At 45.9% G+C, this 22,429-nt stretch overlaps 2 non-coding genes across 2 annotated transcripts; both read left to right on the forward strand.

The window, feature by feature from the left end:
* Positions 1-15,211: 15,211 nt before the first annotated feature.
* Trnaw-cca (transfer RNA tryptophan (anticodon CCA)) lies at positions 15,212-15,286 on the forward strand. Its single transcript has one exon. It is a non-coding gene; the product is annotated as a tRNA-Trp (tRNA).
* A 5,922-nt stretch (positions 15,287-21,208) lies between these two features.
* Trnaw-cca (transfer RNA tryptophan (anticodon CCA)) lies at positions 21,209-21,283 on the forward strand. The gene has a single exon. It is a non-coding gene; the product is annotated as a tRNA-Trp (tRNA).
* The last annotated feature ends 1,146 nt before the right edge of the window (positions 21,284-22,429 follow it).

Below are 22,429 nucleotides of genomic sequence, written 5' to 3' on the forward strand. Positions count from 1 at the left end.
GCACATCTATTGATGACAGCATAGCTCTGTCAAAGCCGTTCATACAATAAATCGCTTTTTTGGCAGTCTTGGCTGGTGAAGTATTCTTCAGTCATCGTACACTGCAGATCGCTCCCACACTTATCATGTCAGCAGTATACACTGATGAGCGAAGACATTATGGCCATCTGATTATCAGCTTGTTTGTCCGTCTTTGGAACGAAATACATCACCTATTCTGCACATCAGGGATCCGACAGTTGTTGGTAGGTGTATGGAGGTATGTTGCATTAGATGTCTACGCACAGGTCATCTAATTCGCGTAAATAACGGGCCGCTGATTTGCGTACTCGGTGACGGCACCCAATAGCGACCCAGATGGATTCCACTGGATTTACATCAGGCGAATTTGGTCACCGAGACGTCAAAGTGAGTTCACTATAATGCTCCTCAAACGATTGTAGCACGGTTCTGGCGGTGTACTGCAGAACTCTGGTGTGTGCACCAGTATTGTGCTTCTTCGGCAGAGATGCCACAGAGCAAACAAGCCTCCGAATCCCATGTTGTGTGACGAGTCGTGGACGTCCAACAATTTAGCTCCGAGTGGCAGTTTCACTGTCCTTGTACCTCTTTCCGTGGATGCTCATGTCAGTAGCATATGAAGATTCGCCCATCTTCGTCGTTTTCGAGATACTCGTTCATAGACTTAGCGTAATAATAATCAGCCTTTTGTCAAAGTCATACCATGACGACTGATGCAGAATCTATATTTACACCAGCAAGTAAGGATAAGGATTGGAAATGAAATGTCAGAAGGAAGCAGCATTGGACGAGGTGTTAGACAAGGTTGTTGCCTTTCCCCGCTGTTGTTTAATGTATACCTTGAAGAGATTGTTGCGAAAAGCTTAGATGGAAAAAGAGGAATATGTATTGGTGGAAAGAGAATAGAATGTATAAGATTTGCTGATGACATGGTATTAGTGGCAGAGTGTGAGCAGACAGTGAATAACATGCTCAAAGATCTGAATGAAGCTTGTGTGGAATATGGGATGCAAATAAGCACAGCAAAAACAAAGAGTATGGTCATCAATACAAAACGCAGACTGTCCAATATTAAAATAGGACAATCTACCAAGTAAGTGAATTTAAATAACTCGGAAGCACAATAACTGAAGACTTGAGATGTCACCAGGAGGTGAAAATTCGAATTGCCATAGCGAAGGAGGCATTCAACAGAAAGAGGAGACTCTTAGGTGGTAAATTAGATAAAGGACTAAGGAAAAGGCTTGGCAAATGTTTTGTCTGGAGTGTGGCACTGTATGGGGCAGAAACATGGACACTGAGAAGAGAGGATGAAAAAAGGTTAGAAGCATTTGAGATGTGGATGTGGAGGAGAATGGAGAGAATAAGCTGGATGGAAAGAGTGAATAATGAAAGAGTATTGGAAAGGGTTGGTGAGAGAAGATGTCTGCTGAAGGTTGTAAGAGAAAGGAAAAAGAACTGGTTAGGACTTTCATTGAGAAGGGAGTGCTTGCTTGTAGATGCTTTGGAAGGATTGGTTTGTGGGAGAAGACTGAGAGGAAGAAGGAGATACAAGATGATAGACGACATAAAGGGAAGAGGAAATTATGCAGACCTGAAGAGGATGTCAGAAGACCGGACAGCCTGGAGGACTACCATGTGAAAACCTGCCTTTAGGCAGAACACTGATGATGATGATGATGATGATGATGATGATGTCAAAGTCACTTATTTCAATGGCGTCTCCCATTTACAGGCTATATCTTCGCTAGGATTATCACCCTCCGTGTCTCCTCCGCTCTGGTACTTTTGTTACCCCGTCACATGCCCACAGCGCCACCAGGCGCCATTCATCGTCGCGGTGGGCAGTGGTGATAACGTTGTGACTTATCAGTGGATAAGAAAGACGTCCGTTTCACTCGATCAAGAGAAAAGTGAATAAAAAGGTATTTTCGAAAATAGGTCACGTGGTCCAATCTGACACCATAAATGTCATTTAATACACTGAAGCGCCAAAGAAACTGGTATAGGCATTCGTATCCAAATACAGAAATGTGTAAACAGGCAGAATGCGACGCTGCGGTCGGATACTCCTATGAAAGACAACTTGTGTCTGGCGCAGTTGTCAGATCGGTTACTGCTGCTGCAATGGCAGGTTATCAAGATTTAAGTGAATTTGAAAGTGGTATTATAGTCGGCGCACGAGCGATGGCACACAGCATCTCCGAGGTAGCAATCATGTGGGAATTTTCTCGTGTGACCATTCCTCGAGTGTACCGTGAATATCAGGAATCCGGTAAAACATGGAATCTCTAACATCGCTGGGGTCGGGAAAAGATCCTGTAAGAACGGGACCAACGACAACTGAAGAGACTCGTTCAACGTGACACGAGTACAACCCTTTCACAAATTGCTGCAGATTTCAATGCTGGGCCATCAACAAGTATTAGCGAGCAAACCATTCAATGAAACATAATCGATATGCGCTTTCGGAGGCGAAGGCCCACTCGTGTACCCTTTATAACTGCACGACACAAAGCTTTATGCCTCGTCAACACCGACATTCGACTGTTGATGACTGGAAACATGTTGCCTGGTAGGACAAGTCTTGTTTCAAACTGTGTACAGGTATGGAGACAACCTCATGAATCCATGGACCCTGCATGTCAGCAGGTGACTGTTCGAGCTGGTGGAGGCTCTGTAATGATGTGGGGCGTGTGTAGTTGGGGTGATATGGGACCCCTGATACGTCTAGATCCGACTCTGACAGGTGACACGCACTTAAGCATCCTTTCTGATCACCTGCATCTGTTCATATCCAGTGTGCATTTCGACGGACTTGGGCAATTACAGCAGGACAATGCGACACCCCACACGTCCAGAATTGCTACAGAGTGGTTCCAGGAACACTTCCGCTGGCTACCAAACTCCGCAGACATGAACATTATTAAGCATATGTGGGATGTCTTGCAACGTGCTGTTCACAAGAGAGCTCAACCCCCCCTCCCCCTGTATTACGGATTTATGGACAGCCCTGCAGGATTCATGGTGTCAGTTTGTAAGTAGGCTGTTTAGGTTTTTATGTTAGTAACGCCACGTAGCGCTCTATATAAAAATCACTGACTGTGCTCTGTCAAGTCTGTGGCTGGTTTGCATTGTCGGAATATTTGCTATTGTAGTGTTCGGCAGTTGGATGTGAACAGCGCGTAGTGTTGCGCAGTTGGAGGTGAGCCGCCAGCAGCGGTGGATGTGGGGAGAGAGATGGCAGACACCAGTTCTTCAAATTAAGTTACATTTCAGTGCACACGTTTCTGTTGGTCATATTATATGGACGATATGTGAGAAGTTGGGACTGTTAGTGTTTGCACGTGTGTTAATAATTCAGCAAGGGACTGGTTAACAGCATTGCTGGTTCTAAGGACAATTCCAAAAACTTTGTGAGTGCACAAGTGGTGATTTATGGACTTGCTATATTGTTCGCAAGACTCTTCGATGGTGATTGTGCATCTGCACGGTTGCAACAGAAGGCTGTTGGCCATCTCTACAAGGACTGAAGTGGGTTGATGGCCCACCAATACCATACTCTCTATGAGGACTACAGTGGGTCTGCTCTGTGATTACCTACCTATCAATATTCTTCAAAACTTCGACTGACTGTGTTGTGGGTTGCTCTGTTATGGCCCATTACCTGTCTGCATGTCAAGAGACAGCACTGTCTTTCCGTTGGAAGGACAACACTACTTCTTCAAGACTGCATGGAAATCCACTGCTTCCGTGTGCATCTTCTTTTACTGCTCAGACTTCGAAAAAAAAAAAAAGAAAAAAGAAAAATGAGAAAACTGTAATTACTATTGTGATGGATGTTCAGGACTGTCTTTAAGAGAACAATTTTTGCTTTTGACCAACATTGTATCAATAAGTGTGTGCATTTGATCTCTTTGTTATTGTAATTATCAAAAAAATTGTATCAAATCATTGTTGGCCACTGGCCAAAACAATTTGTAAAATTTTTTGTGGGGTGCGTGGGGGCTATGTAAGTAGGCTGTTTAGGTTTTAATGTTGGTAATGGCACGTAGCGCTCTATATGAAAATCACTGACTGTGCTCTGTGAAGTCTGTGGCTGGTTTGCATTGTTGGAATATTTGCTATTGTAGCGTTGGGCAGTTGGATGTGAACAGCGAGTAGGGTTGAGCCGCCAGCAGCGGTGGATGTGGGGAGAGAGATGGCAGAATGTTAAGAGCGGACGATCTGGACGTGTGTCCATCAGAAAGAGTAAATTTGTAAGACTGGATGTCATGATTGAACACTATTTACGTAAATACATTGTTTGTTCTCTATCAAAATCTTTCATTTGCTAACTATGCCTATCAGTAGTTAGTGCCTTCAGTAGTTAGAATCTTCTATTTAGCTGGCAGTATTGGCGCACGCTTGTATTGCAGTAGTTCTAGTAACGAAGATTTTTGTGAGGTAAGTGATTCATGAAAGGTATAGGTTATTATTAGTCAGGGCCATTCTTTTGTAGGGATTATTGAAAGTCAGATTGCGTTGCGTTAAAAATATTGTGTGTCAGTTTAGTGTTGATCAGAATAAGTAAAGAGAGAAATGTCTGAGTACGTTCAGTTCTGCTCCGCTGTTTAAAAATCAAATAACGTAAGAGATTTTTCAGCACAGTAATTCATTAATTTTTGTAAGGGGACGTTTCAAGTTCTCTCCACATTTTTAGTCGAGTCCATGCCACGTCGTGTTGCGGCACTGCTTCGCGCTCGCGGGGGCCATACTCGATATTCGGCAGTTGCACCAGTTTCTTTGGCTTTTCAGTGTATATGGAGCTCTCGGAATGAGGCAGTCCAACGTCTCACTTCCCACTGGCCACCCTGTCGGCCGGTTTGGCCGAGCGGTTCCAGGCGCTGCAGTCTGGAACCGCGCGTTTGCTACGGTCGCAGGGGATGTGTGTGCTGTCCTTACGTTTGTTAGGTTTAAGTAGTTCTAAATTCTAGGGGACTGATGACCTCAGAAGTTAAGTCCCACTGTGCTCAGAGCCATTTGAAGCAACCCACTGGCCATAGCTGGGACCACTTTGGACCAGGAGCCGCTACTCGCGCCGCCGCCGGTCACGTCAGACGTTCCCGGGCTGCAGACGTGGGACGGCCGGGCGCGTCCTTCACCCAGTTCCAGCACTGCCCACGGCCAGGCCGGGGGCTGGCTGGACGCGGCGGCAGGTATGCTTCGGCCGCCCACCTCCCCGCTGCCGGACTGGCACCGCAGCATCAAGATTGCGCCGCTTTATGGTCCGGGCGCCGTTTAAATCCCAGCAACCAGTCCGCCGCGGCTATCTGGGCGCCCATCGCAGCCCAGCACACGAGGGGCCTGCGCCATCCGCATCTCGCGTCGCTCGCGTGTGGAAAGCTTTCACCATATTTCTCATTTCTACGTGAACGAAAGCTCTGGCCGCATAACGTGACACTTTCTGATCTTCATCCTTCAACACAGGGATAAGTGTTATTTGCAGCTCAAAGCCTCCAGGCATAGCACACTTGTTGAATTGCTCTATTGTTGCTGTTTTGTCGAACACGTTTTCGAGACCGTGGCTGTCTACAACATACAGACCGAGTTTTTCAAAGCCACCATTAACTGTGCTACTTAATTCTACACCTACATCTACATCTACATGATTACTCTGCAATTCACATTTAAGTGCTTGGCAGAGGGTTCATCGAACCACAATCATCCTATCTCTCTACCATTCCACTCCCGAACAGCGCGCGGGAAAAACGAACACCTAAACCTTTCTGTTCGAGCTCTGATTTCTCTTATTTTATTTTGATGATGATTCCTACCTGTGTAGGTTGGGCTCAACAAAATATTTTCGCATTCGGAAGAGAAAGTTGGTGACTGAAATTTCGTAAATAGATCTCGCCGCGACGAAAAACGTCATTGCTTTAATGACTTCCATCCCAACTGGCGTATCATATCTGCCACACTCTCTCCCCTACTACGTGATAATACAAAACGAGCTGCCCTTTTTTGCACCCTTTCGATGTCCTCCGTCAATCCCACCCGGTAAGGATCCCACACCGCGCAGCAATATTCTAACAGAGGACGAACGAGTGTAGTGTAAGCTGTCTCTTTAGTGGACTTGTTGCATCTTCTAAGTGTCCTGCCAATGAAACGCAACCTTTGGCTCGCCTTCCTCACAATATTATCTATGTGATCTTTCCAACTGAAGTTGTTCGTAATTTTAACACCCAGGTACTAGTTGAATTGACAGCCTTGAGAATTGTACTATTTATCGAGTAATCGAATTCCAACGGATTTCTTTTGGAACTCATGTGGATCACCTCACACTTTTCGGTATTTAGCGTCAACTGCCACCTGCCACACCATACAGCAATCTTTTCTAAATCGCTTTGCAACTGATACTGGACTTCGGATGACCTTACTAGACGGTAAATTACAGCATCATCTGCGAACAACCTAAGAGAACTGCTCAGATTGTCACCCAGGTCATTTATATAGATCAGGAACAGCAGAGGTCCCAGGACGCTTCCCTGGGGAACACCTGATATCACTTCAGTTTTTCTCGATGATTTGCCGTCGATTACTACGAACTGCGACCTTCCTGACAGGAAATCACAAATCCAGTCGCACAACTGAGACGATACCCCATAGGCCCGCAGCTTGATTAGAAGTCGCTTGTCAGGAACGGTGTCAAAAGCTTTCCGGAAATCCAGAAATACAGAATCAACTTGAGATCCCCCGTCGATAGCGACCATTACTTCGTTGCACAAGAACGATGTTTTCTGAAAACATGGTGATTATGTATCAATAGATCGTTCCCTTCGAGGTGATTCGTAATGTTTGAATACAGCATATGCTCCAAAACCCTACTGCAAACCGACGTCAATGATATAGGTCTGTAGTTCGATGGATTACTCCCACTACCCTTCTTAAACACTGGTGCGACCTGCGCAATTTTCCAATTTGTAGGTACAGATCTATCAGTGAGCGAGCGGCTGTATATGATTGCTAAGTAGGGAGCTGCTGTATCAGCGTAATCTGAAAGGAACGTAATCGGTATACAATCTGGACCTGAAGACAACGCCATAATCTGCAAAAAGACAGCAAACTTCCACACTTAATAATGCTATTTATTTAAGTAAATAGGACCGTAATCTGTTTCGAGCCGAAAGGTTCATCTTCAGGCCGCTCTTCACTCATGCATATTGTCAACAGCCTTCTGAAGATGATCGTGTTGGTTCGAAACCGATTACGGTGCTATTTACTGAAATAAATAGCGTTATTAACAGTGGATGGTTTGCTACATTTGTGTACAGGCGTCCGAACGTAATCCTGTCGGTTAGAAGCCGGTAACGGCGCTATTTACTTAAAGAAATAGCGTTATTAACGGAGGATGGTTACTGCTATTTTCTCTGCTCCATTGCTTATTCTTATTGCTGTCTAATGTTCCATCGGCTGCCAGAGAAGGGACTAACTAGAATGGAAATGGAAAAAGAATGGGTAATGGAGTTGTAGAGGCCAACATCAAGGCATGCCGCTAATGGGATTTGGGGAAACTATAACATTAATCAACCACCTCAAGAAAGTGGTTCTAGTGACCGCGCCATCACCATTACTCAAATTGCAGACCGTTGGTGAGGGACTCAGAAGGAAGACCTATGTCAGTTCCTGAAAGTGGTACCACAGTCAAAAATACGGTTGCTTCCCTCATTCAAAATAGTGCAAAACTTTTATTTTCTAGCCAGGTATGTAACAAGAACAAGGGACAGGATCATAAGACATCTGTTAAAGCATCAGGGAGTAACTTCCATGGTATTGTATTGTATGTTAACCGGGAGCCTAGAAACGACGAAGAGGCTCCGTTCTCGGCACAGCCAAAGAGGTCCACAGCGCCACGACGACTACCGCAGTCCACTTCACCAATCCGCCACCCCACACCGAACCACTCTGTCAGGGTTATTGTGCGGTTTGGCCACTGGTGGACCACCCCCTCCCCTCCACCCTTTCCCCTCCCCAGGGAACGTCTCACACCAGACGAGTGTGGTAGAGTTATGGTGGTGTACGCGTACGTGGAGAACATGATTGCGCAGCAATCGCCGACATAGTGTAGCTGAGGCGGAATAAGGGGAACCAGCCCGCATTCGCCAAGGCAGATGGAAAACCGCCTAAAAACCATACACAGACTGGCAGGCTCACCGGACCTCGACACAAGTCCGTCGGGAGGATTCGTGCCAGGGACCAAGCGCTCCTTCCCACTCCGTAACACCGTGCATTAGACCACACGGCTAACCGGGTGGGCTTAGCTTCCATGGTACTAGAGGGAGCTGTAGAGGGTAAAATCTGTGAGGGAAGACAGAGATTGGGAATGACCAGCAAATAAGTGACGAGTGTAGGTTGCAACTGCTACCCTGCTAGATGAAAAGGTTGGCACGGGAGAGGAATTCTTAGCAGGCCGCACCAAAACCAGTCAGTAGACTGATGACGCAAAAAAGAAAGAGCCAGATACTCTCCCGCTGGTGAAGGGCTTGCAAGTAACGAGAGGAACCGGTACAGAAGAAAATGAAGAGAGGCTACTAAGAAAGAAACGAAGAGAGATCTGGAAGCCAAAACAAATTCTCAGTTCCAAGTTCGAAGAAATTTGGGGATGTGTGTGTGTTGTAGGGGCGGGGGGGGGGGAGGTTGGAGGGGAATACCCATTACTGTCGCACTAGGAAAGATGAGATCAGTGCACGCAATAGTGGTAGCAGCACCAGGAATCACGAACTTGAGAATGGAACTGAAAAGGGAGGGACCTAGGATCTGGGAGTGGCAAGGTGCTGAGCGCAAAGAAAAATTCCATTTAACTTGCATATTTATTTATTTAGTTGCCACACCGGCCAAATTTAACATAGATAATATAAGCAACGCTTATTCGCCACAGACACAAAGTTTAACATAAAATATTACGAACCAATGAGCTCGTGGAAACACCCCAAATAAAAACATTTAAATTACAGTTTCTATAATATACAGAAAATTCATTTAAGAAAGAAATTAAAAACCAAACAACTCTTTGAACTCTATAAGCATTAGAAAATGGCCCCAGAGCACTTATTGTGTCTAATGATATTTCGTACTCTTGGTGGTTGTTCAATATGACTTCTTTTCAGAAGAACAAGTGATATGATCGCTATATGTTTTATTCACAACAGTACAGTTACTGATAACCTGAATGTTCATAGTTGATAGTCCTATGAGGGTCAGAAACTTTATACTGCAGTGTTCCTGAACAAGTATGAAATTCGTTTATGTTCACTGCTGCATCAGTTCTCGGGGACGGCGATAAACCACGATGTATTAGAGAGCAAAACGCGAACGCATTTCTTGTGCCCCAATGTCAATACGCGTCAGAGACCATTTATTAGTCGTTCACACACTTATCTTTACATAGTTAGCTTTTAGATTGATGGTTCAGATCATTTCGGATAAAAACTGTTTGGACATGTGTTGTTTGTAAGTCGCGCAGCAATGGAACTGCATGGTGCTGCCCTTTTTCGCACAAGCAATAAAGAAATTGTAGGGACTATCTCTGTTTATAGTTGTTGTAAATCCCGAGTAGGTCAGAGTTACCCAAAGTTGAGCTTAAATTATCACGTCCTTGGGGAAGATCCATTGAACCAAGACCAGAGCACTCGAGATTTCTCTAACAGAGTCTGACAATGTTCCATACAAGAACCATACACTTCGCCTCTACTGCACATTTTGGCTACCAGAGTCCGCCTGTTAGCCTTTTTTTTTCTTAATTGTCATGTACATTCCCCCTCAGGGGCAGGCTGGCAGCAGCATATGCCCTGCTCTTCAGCCGAGAGACATAAATAGACAGGAACACATTTAAAAACAATATAAAGAAGATAACATGGCGGAATATAGAAACAAAAAAGGCGGAACAGAAGAAAAGAAAGCGTACAAAGCGGTGACTGTAAATCGGAGATAAAAATCTAAAAAAGTATGTTACACAAAAAGCATACACTACAGTAAAAGGCACCAGTCAAAGTACGGTTGGAGCATAAAACTTCGTAGAACAATTAAAACTGCCACTTGACGGACGGCGTAGCAAGGAACAGTCATGGACGAAAAACAGGTCGATCACACAATGAAAACTACATCACTAGATGCCATTCTATAACGACACCGAAACAGAACACTAACGCAGCACACAGATAAAGGATAAAATCCTGGGAGGAACTGCTGGGGCAGGGGGGTACAAGGGAAGAAGGGGAAAAGGAGGCGAGGAGGAGGGGAGTAAAGGGGGATGAGGTGGGGGGCACGCCGAAGGATTGCTGGGGAGCTAAGGGATGGGAGAGGAACACAGCCAAGGAGGAGGTGCAGGGAGTCAGGGGAGGAAAAAAGGGACCCTATGGAGTGGGGGGGGGGGGGGAGAAGGCCAGGTTATTATTGGAAGGAAGGGTAGATGTCACATGAAGTTCAACATCCGGGATGGGGAGGTGCGGGAAATTGCCCTGATGAAAGAGATGGAGGGTGTATCCTCTAACGAGGAATTGGGTACTCCATAAAGAACTTCCAATGTGGCGTCAGAAAAATGACTACTGAAATGCCCCTGCGTGCGGTGTAGTTGTCTAATGCGGATTCATGCTTCCCACAAAAGCAATGCTTTGGCATCTGCTGTATATTGCAGGATTACCCACTAAATACTGTTTCATGAGACATTGGAGGTAGGCTGTCACGGGCTAGTTGGCGTCTACACAGTCCAGTCACATTAATGTGGCCACGCCTGTGTTCGACGACAACGTGCAACAACCGTCACGGACGGCAGGTAGCAGCACTGGTAGTCGAGGGTATGTGAAGCGTGCCAGAGTGGCGCAAAAAAAGTGAAGCCATTGACGCAATGCAGAAACGGAGCGATTTATCTCGCGTCCAAAGTGGCATGATCATTTGCTTTCAGGCCAAGGCTGCAATCATTTCTGGAACGGTTAAGTTTGTAAGCTGTTCGTGTGCCGCCTTGGTTAAAGTATCTGTAAATGGCAAAATGGTGATTCGAAAATCGGCGCCGAGGCAACTGCGTTGCAACATGAGCCGTAGATGACAGGGGTAAATCTGAGGAGATGTACCCGAGCAACAGTGGAGCAACTAACTCTCTGGATGAACCAAGGAACTAGCAACAGTGTCACCTCAACGACCATTTAGCGAGCGTTACTTTGTTTGGGATTCCCCAGGTGGCACCTGGCTAATGTTCCATGATGACTGCTCTCAGTCGACAAAGAAAGCTAGAATCGGGACGCCAGTAACGCATCTGGGCGCCTATTGAGTGGCGACATATGGCCGTTTCAGATGAATCGCTTTTCATCCTCTGTCGGAAAGATGGGCGTTGGCGTGAACGATGCTAAATGTCCGAAATGTTGGAAGGGTCCAGGCTGGAAGAGGGAGCGTGGTAGTTCTGGAAATGTTTTCGTGGCATCCATGCGTGATAAGGTCATTCCGGAAGTCGTAGTGGATCGACATGTGTACGCATCTATCCTTGGAGACAACGTCCGCCCCCTCTTGCAGTTTGTTTTCCTTTGGAACGACGGCATCTACCAGCAGAACAATGCGGAATGTCACACAGCTCGCTGTGTACGCGCGCGGTTCGAAGAGCACTAGGACATGTTTACTGTACTCCACAGGTTGCCATACTTGAGGATTTAAACCCAATCGGGAATCTGCGGGACCACCTCGATCAGAGTGATCCTCAGTGAGAAATCTATCACAGCTGGCCATGGCGCTGGAATTCGAATGGCCCTCATCGTCTTCCTGCACGTCAAGCAGCGGTCCGCACTGCAAAAGATGGATATTCAGTCCTTTGACAGGTAGTCACGTCTGTACGAGGGCTGTTCAGAAAGTAAGGTCTGATAGGTCACGAAATGAAAACCACAGTGAAAATCAAATTTTTTTATTAACAACAGTTAGCCACACCCTCCAGATACCTCTCTAAATAGTCGCCCCTCCAACATAGACATTTGTCATGACGTTGTACAAACTTTCCAGTACCTTTGTCACAGAAAGCAGCCGCCTGTGCTTTCCGCCAATTCTCTACTCTGGTCTGCCTTCGTCGTTTGTGCCAAAATGTTTTCTTCGTAGCCAGCGGTTAATGTGAGCAGAGATGAACAAGGGAGCGAGCCAACTAAGGGCTGTATTGTGGGTGATCAAACACTACCCATTGAAAACGCTGCAGGAGCGTCTTCATTGCCCCTGCAGAATGCGGCTGAAAATTGTCAAGAAGAAAGAAATGCATGACATTTATGTTATGTGGCTTGCGTAGCTTCAGGCGAAATCTCTCACGAGATCTACATATTTGGCGGGAGACACTATTGTTTAAGGCATTTCTACGTGATCACTGTCTGCCCCTGCTACCTGAGCAGTCATACCTACCGGCCCGGGTTCGATTCCTGGCTGCGCCGAAGAAATTTCTCCCCTCAGGGACTGGGTGTTGTGGGTTCCTTATCATCATCATTTCATCCCAATCGACACGCAGGTCGTCGAAGTGGCGTCAACTCGAAGACTTGCACCAGGCGTACGGTCGACCCGACGGGAGGCCCTAGCCACACGGCATTTCCATTTACGTGATCACTTCGCGCTCTGAACTGAAAAGAGCGACGTGACGCGATCGACAGGCACGCTGAAGACACTGTTCAGCACATATGTGCAAAGTTCCATCGGATTTTCATAGTGGTTTACATTTCGTACCTAATCGGACCTTTAGTTTCCGAATATGCCTCGTATCTTTAAGTGTCTGCCATTGCAAGCATTTTAGCATTCTTTTGGTGCTATCCCGTGGGTCAAACAGATCTATGACCATTTCTGCTGCCTTTCATTGTATACCTATGTCGACGCCTGTTATTTATAATCCCATATAACTGTGAAATAGCTTGGAAGAGGTCACCCCAGTGTTTTGTAAGCAATTTCTCTCGTAGTTTGACTGCATTTTTCCAGTATTCTGTTTACAGCTGTAACGTGTTTACCACCGTGGTGAACAACACATCTGTTGTTGGTATACGGTTGGGCCCTTTTTCCATTACTATCAGCGGTAGTCGTGTAGTGGGCCTCACATATAAAAAAATTTCCAGCTTCGTGTTTCAACGAAACACTTTAAAGCAATAAATAATCCATTCAGCTGAAGAACCTTAAGTCGTCGCTTTAGTTACTTCAGTGTCTCGCTTGAGCTGGATTGCCACCGTCATGCCAGAAGATTCCACAGTTTCGAAATCGATCACTTAAATTAAATACCATCAGTAAAACAGTGGAGAGCGCAACTGCAGACTGATTGTCAGTGAATTTAATTCAGTTGATGAGCATTCTCTTTCCTCTTCCTTCGAGATAGCACAGCCCTTTCTAACGGATCGTTGTGAACCTACATGTGTGAACACGAAGTTGCAGAATCAGTCTCTTTTTTTTTATATGTGTCATACACACTACACAACAGTTTCACCGGAGCAAAATATAGTCCGAAGTACACTGCCACTGAGTCAACTTTTCAAGCCTGTTTTGAAATTCGTGGAACAAAGTTTTGTTCACTGCATATACTGAATGGTTCAAATGGCTCTGTGCACTATGGGACTTAACTTCTGAGGTCATCAGTCCTCTAGAACTTAGAACTACTTAAACCTAACTAACATAAAGACATCACACACACCCATTCCCGAGGCAGGATTCGAACCTGCGACCGTAGCGGTCGCCCGGTTCCAGACTGTAGCCCCTAGAACCGATCGGCCACCCCAGCCGGCTGTATGTACTAAATACACATCATATATCGGCATCGGATGTGAAGAATAATAGCTGCAATATGCATCGTAGCATCAGGTCTGAAGAATGTGATAAAATTTACTGATGGCATGTACAGTGTTGGTATCTTACCAAAAGGAGAAACAGGATAGGACTTTTTGATTGCAACGTCCCCTCAGTCTCGAGGTCATTAGATATAGAGCAAAATCCCGAATGGACAAGGATGCAAAATGGAATCCGACAGCGTCTTCGTTCAGAAGCCATTCCCGCATGTATCGTTATTATTTGAAAGAACCCAGTAATATATGAAACTGGATCGTGAAAGAGGGACATACTACATCACGCGTCCTGATAGCTACTAAAACTCGCTAGGTGCCAAAGGCGTAAAAACAGAGTCTTGAACATCGATCGTGAAAACATTAAATATTCTATGCGCTAGCATCTGATACGACAGAAGTGGGTTCCTCTGCAGTAAAAAGTTTTCATTATCCGCTTGCGCAGAGTTAGAAGACCACGGTTAGAAGGTGAACGTGCAAGGCCTTACGTGTCACTCTCCACGCTCAGCTGCACTCAAGAAACAAATTTGGCAAAGAATGAAAAGTGGTTGGTAGATCTTTCTAATAGCAAGTAATGACGTTAGTGTACAGACTGTAATGGCGCGGACAATCTTGAAAAATGAGGTGACATAGAGCAGTACTAGAAGGCCATATTTTGTCAAGAAGCGAGCGCATTAATCCTCAGAGCTGGAGTGAAGCTGTCCCGTTCTATATGTCACCTTAACACAGTTTATTTGTATCAAAAGCCAGGCCCGATAGCTGAGTGGTCAGCGTGACGGATTGCTGTCCTACGGGCCCGGGTTCGGTTCTCAGCTGGGTGTGGGATTTTCTCCGCTCAGGAACTGGGTGTTGTGTTGACTCCATCATCATTTCATCCCCATCCGGCGCACAGGTCGCCCAATGTGGCGTCGAATATAAGACCTGCACCATGGTGGCCGGACCTGCCCTGTAAGGGGCCTCCCGGTCAATGACGCCAAACACTTGTTTCCATTGCATTTGTATCAAACAAAGGCTTGAATTTGGAAGGAAAAAATTTCTGGGAATGCACATTTCGATGACATATCTACACAAAGAAAGGCAGCACAAATGGTCATAGATCTGAAACTTCCTGGCAGATTAAAACTGTGTGCCCGACCGAGACTCGAACTCGGGACCTTTGCCTTTCGCGGGCAAGTGCTCTACCACCTGAGCTACACTCCGCTGCAGAGTGAAAATCTCATTCTGGAAACATCCCCCAGGCTGTGGCTAAGCCATGTCTCCGCAATATCCTTTCTTTCAGGAGTGCTAGTTCTGCAAGGTTCGCAGGAGAGCTTCTGCAAAGCTTGGAAGGTAGGAGACGAGGTACTGGCAGAAGTAAAGCTGTGAGTACCGGGCGTGAGTCGTGCTTCGGTAGCTCAGGTGGTAGAGCACTTGCCCGCCAAAGGCAAAGGCCCCGAGTTCGAGTCTCGGTCGGGCAACAGTTTTAATCTGCCAGGAAGTTTCATATCAGCGCACACTCCGCTGCAGTGAAAATCTCATTCTGGAAACATCCCCCAGGCTGTGGCTAAGCCATGTCTCCGCAATATCCTTTCTTTCAGGAGTGCTAGTTCTGCAAGGTTCGCAGGAGAGCTTCTGTAAAGCTTGGAAGGTAGGAGACGAGGTACTGGCAGAAGTACAGCTGTGAGTACCGGGCGTGAGTCGTGCTTCGGTAGCTCAGGTGGTAGAGCACTTGCCCGCCAAAGGCAAAGGTCCCGAGTTCGAGTCTCGGTCGGGCACACAGTTTTAATCTTCCAGGAAGTTTCATATCAGCGCAAACTCCGCTGCAGAGTGAAAATCTCATTCTGGTCATAGATCTGTTTGACCCACGGGGTAGCACCACGACAATGCTAAAATATCTGCAATGTCAGACACTTAAAGATACGAGCCAAAGACTGCGAGAAAAACCGGAAATAACTGAGTTGTAGTGTTATGGAAGTATGTGTGTAGTGACAGTATAAGAAATGAGGAGGCTGCCCGCAGAAAGGATCAGAATAAGAATGTGTAGAACAGTCTGATTAGCACTAGAACGAAGGAAAATGTGATACTCCCAGAGCAGCGAAAATTCGTCATTTGAGTCATAAAGTGATTTTCATTTAAAACACACAACATGGTTAATGTAAAATCTATGTTTTATTTTTGTTCATCTGTATCTCATGTACTCATTTGAATCAATGCTTTACGTGGAAGTTCTAACATTTTTAGATTCTTATTACGGTACAAAGCGCACACTTACCCATTAATGGGACCTACTCCCCAAGTTCCTAGAACTTCTTCATTTATGTAGTTTGTTCCTGAACGTTGGAGTCTGCACACATTTTCCCCATACGGCTAGTTCGTATTTCGCACGGACGTCGTGGTTCTTGTTCTCTTTGCGCATTCCAGTTTCAAACATCTTTCGTTTTTGTTGTTTTTCTTATAATTATTTGTTCGGTCCTCCAGACGTTACTCGTTCGCTTGCTGTCATGTCTGGGACGTTGTAAAGGACATGCATCGTCCATCTCCTGCACGAAACCATAGTTGTATATCTAAGAATCATTTGACTAACGACGTAAACACTGTATTTTCCGGCCCTGTAAAGGGTAACAGTTCAGGATTTCTTCATTCCTTTTTCGCTTGCTGCTACTTCAGGATGTACCGTGCAGAGAATAATGGCGTTGTTCTTCTTCCGTTGGATGGTGTACTGTCCAGGTGCACCCCGTATCTTGTAATTTTTTTCTTTTTTTAATGCAGAACTGCTTTAAAATTACTCTTCTTCGTGCTACCGGGCGGGGTGGCGCAATGGTTGGCACTCTGGACTGGCATTCGGGAGGACGGCGGTTCAAACCCGCGTCCGGCCATCCTGATTTAGGTTTCCCGTGATTTTCCTAAATCGCTTCAGGCAAATGCCGCAATGGTTCCTCTGAAAGGCGACGGCCGACTTCTTTCCCCACTCTTGCCTAATCCGGTGGGACCGATGACCTCGCTGCTTGGTCCCGTCCCCCAAATCATCCGAACTTCTTCCGCTGTCGAGGATTTCTTGGCGAGTCTCGTTCAATCTTCCTACCAACCACGTTTCTCTCTGTGAAATTTCTAGAAGTTTCTAGAAGTTGTCTGTTACCATAATCCGTCCTTAGCTTAGAAATGGCTCTATGAGGTGAAGAACGAAGTACTCTTCCAATAGCTGGTTGTCTGGTCGGCCTTCCTCCTTAACAATGTACTCGAAGGCATGGGAAATATACTTGGATGCAACGGCTGCAGTCACCCAAAACCTGAATCCACGTTCGCTAGGTTTGTTTAGCATAAACTGGGTAAAATTACCTCTTGCTACGTAAATGCTCACCAAGTGTAATATTTTCACCAGAGCAGCAAAGCTGAACCAGTTTTACACGAAGTTTCAGAAATAAAAGCGAACTGGTCTTTAAGGACGCATTGAGTTCGAAATGACTTCTCAGCGAAGCGCAGGAATCTAATATCTTTGCGGAATCTCTTACTGATCATTTTATTCCGGATATAATTAGGCACCCAAGAACGCAGCCGGCGGTCCTGCTAGAAAAAACCTTTAACACCAAAAACACCTCTGGCGTATATGATACCACTCATTTTCTCCTATTTCCCCTACGATTTGGTCAAAATGGTGGTTTTTATTTCATCCCGTTTATTTGATTACGTGATACGTAGCATAGATTCACTAAAAAGAATTAAGAAGGCACTGATGACAGATTCATCCACTCGGTGTCGTTCATATGCTGTGGGTTCCCTTCTCTCCTTCAGTACGTGTTAGAGACCTCCCATTCCGTTCAATCTCTAGCAACCATCTTCATCGCTGCGCCAGTCGACCCCTGGGACACGGAAAGAATTGAGATGCAGAGACATCCACTGACGGTAACTCCTCCTAAGTCTTGCTATTCGCAGTGGCATCACCATCTGACTTTCTGATTCAACATCTCAATTCTGCAGAGTAGGCAAAATGCCTTAATGAGTATGACAGCGCTTGCGCGACGTAATAAAAAATGCCTGTTACAGGCAAAACAACACAAAATGGTGTGCCGAGCAACAACAGTAACCCGCGAAATACGACTGAAAAGTTAAGTTTCACTGCCTAGCGTGGAAACGTTTCCAAAACATGCATATCATCGTCCGAGAAAGCGATTATTGACCAATTCAAAATGCAGCGCAAGTACCTTTGTAATTTTGAGAACAGAAACATACTAAAAAGGAGAGACGCCGGGAGTGAACTGACACCTCCCGCTGTTATAAATATGCTTCACGAAAAATCCATGAAATCGTGAAAATTCAGTCAGTTGCAGTACACTACCGTCAAAAGTAGAAGAAATAAGGACAAGCTTCAAAGTTCGAGGGAAACCAGTTGAAATCGTAATTCGTTATTGCCAAAAGTAAAATCCCAACGGTGTATTTTGACCACTTTCGCTGTTCTAGTGCTAGAAAGAAATGCATGACATTTATGTTATGTGGCTTGCGTAGCTTCAGGCGAAATCTCTCACGAGATCTACATATTTGGCGGGAGACACTATTGTTTAAGGCATTTCTACGTGATCACTGTCTGCCCCTGCTACCTGAGCAGTCATACCTACCGGCCCGGGTTCGATTCCCGGCTGCGCCGAAGAAATTTCTCCCCTCAGGGACTGGGTGTTGTGGGTTCCTTATCATCATCATTTCATCCCAATCGACACGCAGGTCGTCGAAGTGGCGTCAACTCGAAGACTTGCACCAGGCGTACGGTCGACCCGACGGGAGGCCCTAGCCACACGGCATTTCCATTTACGTGATCACTTCGCGCTCTGAACTGAAAAGAGCGACGTGACGCGATCGACAGGCACGCTGAAGACACTGTTCAGCACATATGTGCAAAGTTCCATCGGATTTTCATAGTGGTTTACATTTCGTACCTAATCGGACCTTTAGTTTCCGAATATGCCTCGTATCTTTAAGTGTCTGCCATTGCAAGCATTTTAGCATTCTTTTGGTGCTATCCCGTGGGTCAAACAGTTCTATGACCATTTCTGCTGCCTTTCATTGTATACCTATGTCGCCGCCTGTTATTTCTAATCCCATATAACTGTGAAATAGCTTGGAAGAGGTCACCCCAGTGTTTTGTAAGCAATGTCTCTCGTAGTTTGACTGTATTTTTCCAGTATTCTGTTTACAGCTGTAACATGTTTACCACCGTGGTGAACAACACATCTGTTGTTGGTATACGGTTGGGCCCTTTTTCCATTACTATCAGCGGTAGTCGTGTAGTGGGCCTCACATACAAAAAAATTTCCAGCTTCGTGTTTCAACGAAACACTTTAAAGCAATAAATAATCCATTCAGCTGAAAAACTATAAGTCGTCGCTTTAGTTACTTCAGTGTCTCGCTTGAGCTGGATTGCCACAGTCATGCCAGAAGATTCCACAGTTTCGAAATCGATCACTTAAATTAAATACCATCAGTAAAACAGTGGAGAGCGCAACTGCAGACTGATTGTCAGTGAATTTAATTCAGTTGATGAGCATTCTCTTTCCTCTTCCTTCGAGATAGCACAGCCCTTTCTAACGGATCGTTGTGAACCTACATGTGTGAACACGAAGTTGCAGAATCAGTCTCTTTTTTTTTATATGTGTCATACACACTACACAACAGTTTCACCGGAGCAAAATATAGTCTGAAGTACACTGCCACTGAGTCAACTTTTCAAGCCTGTTTTGAAATTCGTGGAACAAAGTTTTGTTCACTGCATATACTGAATGGTTCAAATGGCTCTGTTCACTATGGGACTTAACTTCTGAGGTCATCAGTCCTCTAGAACTTAGAACTACTTAAACCTAACTAACATAAAGACATCACACACACCCATTCCCGAGGCAGGATTCGAACCTGCGACCGTAGCGGTCGCCCGGTTCCAGACTGTAGCCCCTAGAACCGATCGGCCACCCCAGCCGGCTGTATGTACTAAATACACGTCATATATCGGCATCGGATGTGAAGAATAATAGCTGCAATATGCATCGTAGCATCAGGTCTGAAGAGTGTGATAAAATTTACTGATGGCATGTACAGTGTTGGTATCTTACCAAAAGGAGAAACAGGATAGGACTTTTTGATTGCAACGTCCACTCAGTCTCGAGGTCATTAGATATAGAGCAAAATCCCGAATGGACAAGGATGCAAAATGGAATCCGACAGCGTCTTCGTTCAGAAGCCATTCCCGCATGTATCGTTATTATTTGAAAGAACCCAGTAATATATGAAACTGGATCGTGAAAGAGGGACATACTACATCACGCGTCCTGATAGCTACTAAAACTCGCTAGGTGCCAAAGGCGTAAAAACAGAGTCTTGAACATCGATCGTGAAAACATTAAATATTCTATGCGCTAGCATCTGATACGACAGAAGTGGGTTTCTCTGCAGTAAAAAGTTTTCATTATCCGCTTGCGCAGAGTTAGAAGACCACGGTTAGAAGGTGAACGTGCAAGGCCTTACGTGTCACTCTCCACGCTCAGCTGCACTCAAGAAACAAATTTGGCAAAGAATGAAAAGTGGTTGGTAGATCTTTCTAATAGCAAGTAATGACGTTAGTGTACAGACTGTAATGGCGCGGACAATCTTGAAAAATGAGGTGACATAGAGCAGTACTAGAAGGCCATATTTTGTCAAGAAGCGAGCGCATTAATCCTCAGAGCTGGAGTGAAGCTGTCCCGTTCTATATGTCACCTTAACACAGTTTATTTGAATCAAAAGCCAGGCCCGATAGCTGAGTGGTCAGCGTGACGGATTGCTGTCCTACGGGCCCGGGTTCGGTTCTCAGCTGGGTGTGGGATTTTCTCCGCTCAGGAACTGGGTGTTGTGTTGACTCCATCATCATTTCATCCCTTATCCGGCGCACAGGTCGCCCAATGTGGCGTCGAATATAAGACCTGCACCATGGTGGCCGGACCTGCCCTGTAAGGGGCCTCCCGGTCAATGACGCCAAACACTTGTTTCCATTGCATTTGTATCAAAACAAAGGCTTGAATTTGGAAGGAAAAAATTTCTGGGAATGCACATTTCGATGACATATCTACACAAAGAAAGGCAGCACAAATGGTCATAGATCTGAAACTTCCTGGCAGATTAAAACTGTGTGCCCGACCGAGACTCGAACTCGGGACCTTTGCCTTTCGCGGGCAAGTGCTCTACCACCTGAGCTACACTCCGCTGCAGAGTGAAAATCTCATTCTGGAAACATCCCCCAGGCTGTGGCTAAGCCATGTCTCCGCAATATCCTTTCTTTCAGGAGTGCTTGTTCTGCAAGGTTCGCAGGAGAGCTTCTGCAAAGCTTGGAAGGTAGGAGACGAGGTACTGGCAGAAGTAAAGCTGTGAGTACCGGGCGTGAGTCGTGCTTCGGTAGCTCAGGTGGTAGAGCACTTGCCCGCCAAAGGCAAAGGCCCCGAGTTCGAGTCTCGGTCGGGCAACAGTTTTAATCTGCCAGGAAGTTTCATATCAGCGCACACTCCGCTGCAGTGAAAATCTCATTCTGGAAACATCCCCCAGGCTGTGGCTAAGCCATGTCTCCGCAATATCCTTTCTTTCAGGAGTGCTAGTTCTGCAAGGTTCGCAGGAGAGCTTCTGTAAAGCTTGGAAGGTAGGAGACGAGGTACTGGCAGAAGTACAGCTGTGAGTACCGGGCGTGAGTCGTGCTTCGGTAGCTCAGGTGGTAGAGCACTTGCCCGCCAAAGGCAAAGGTCCCGAGTTCGAGTCTCGGTCGGGCACACAGTTTTAATCTTCCAGGAAGTTTCATATCAGCGCAAACTCCGCTGCAGAGTGAAAATCTCATTCTGGTCATAGATCTGTTTGACCCACGGGGTAGCACCACGCAGTCTGCCTTCGGCGGTGCTACGGCACGGACGTCTGTTTACGTCCCTGCCGGGGAAGTTCGCGCTCGCGCTGTTGTTTACCTCTTCGGCGTACTCGTGCGTTTAGGCGACTCGATATAGAATGGCACATGCATACCGAAAGTCGACTCTCAAGATTAGTTTTTCGAATGAATATGCGCGACCGAAAGCCTACGAAATAGAAAGGTTCCTACGAGACGAAGTTAAACTCGACTACAACGAACTTATCGGAATCCACCTCTCCATAGTGAGCAGTGTCGTTTACGTCAAGCTGATTAACGATGCCGTATGTGACAGAATCATCCGAGATACTAAACATGGACTCAAATTTTATCACTCTGATGGACATGTTGGAGAAGTCACTATTGATCATGCAGGACTGGGCTTACGAAACATACGTATTTTCGAACTTCCCTTCGAGGTTCCGTCTGACTTGGTCGTTGACGCCTTACGCCCATATGGAAGAGTGCTTAGCCACGTTGAGGAAAAATGGTCCAACTTCACGACTTACCCCGTTCTCAATGGGGTGCGTCAAGTCAGAATAGAACTGACACAACATGTACCCTCGTACTTGTTCATCGGCGGATGCAGAGCTATAGTCATATACGATGGACAACCCAAAACATGCTCAGGCTGCGGGAAAGAGGGTCACGTCCGTTCCGAATGTATGCGGCGGAGGATAGTGCAAGTTCCAAACGGCGAACCCGTACCTCCGTCCACGTTGAC

The sequence above is a fragment of the Schistocerca serialis genome, chromosome 6 (assembly GCF_023864345.2).
Source record: "Schistocerca serialis cubense isolate TAMUIC-IGC-003099 chromosome 6, iqSchSeri2.2, whole genome shotgun sequence".
Lineage (NCBI taxonomy): Eukaryota > Metazoa > Arthropoda > Insecta > Orthoptera > Acrididae > Schistocerca > Schistocerca serialis.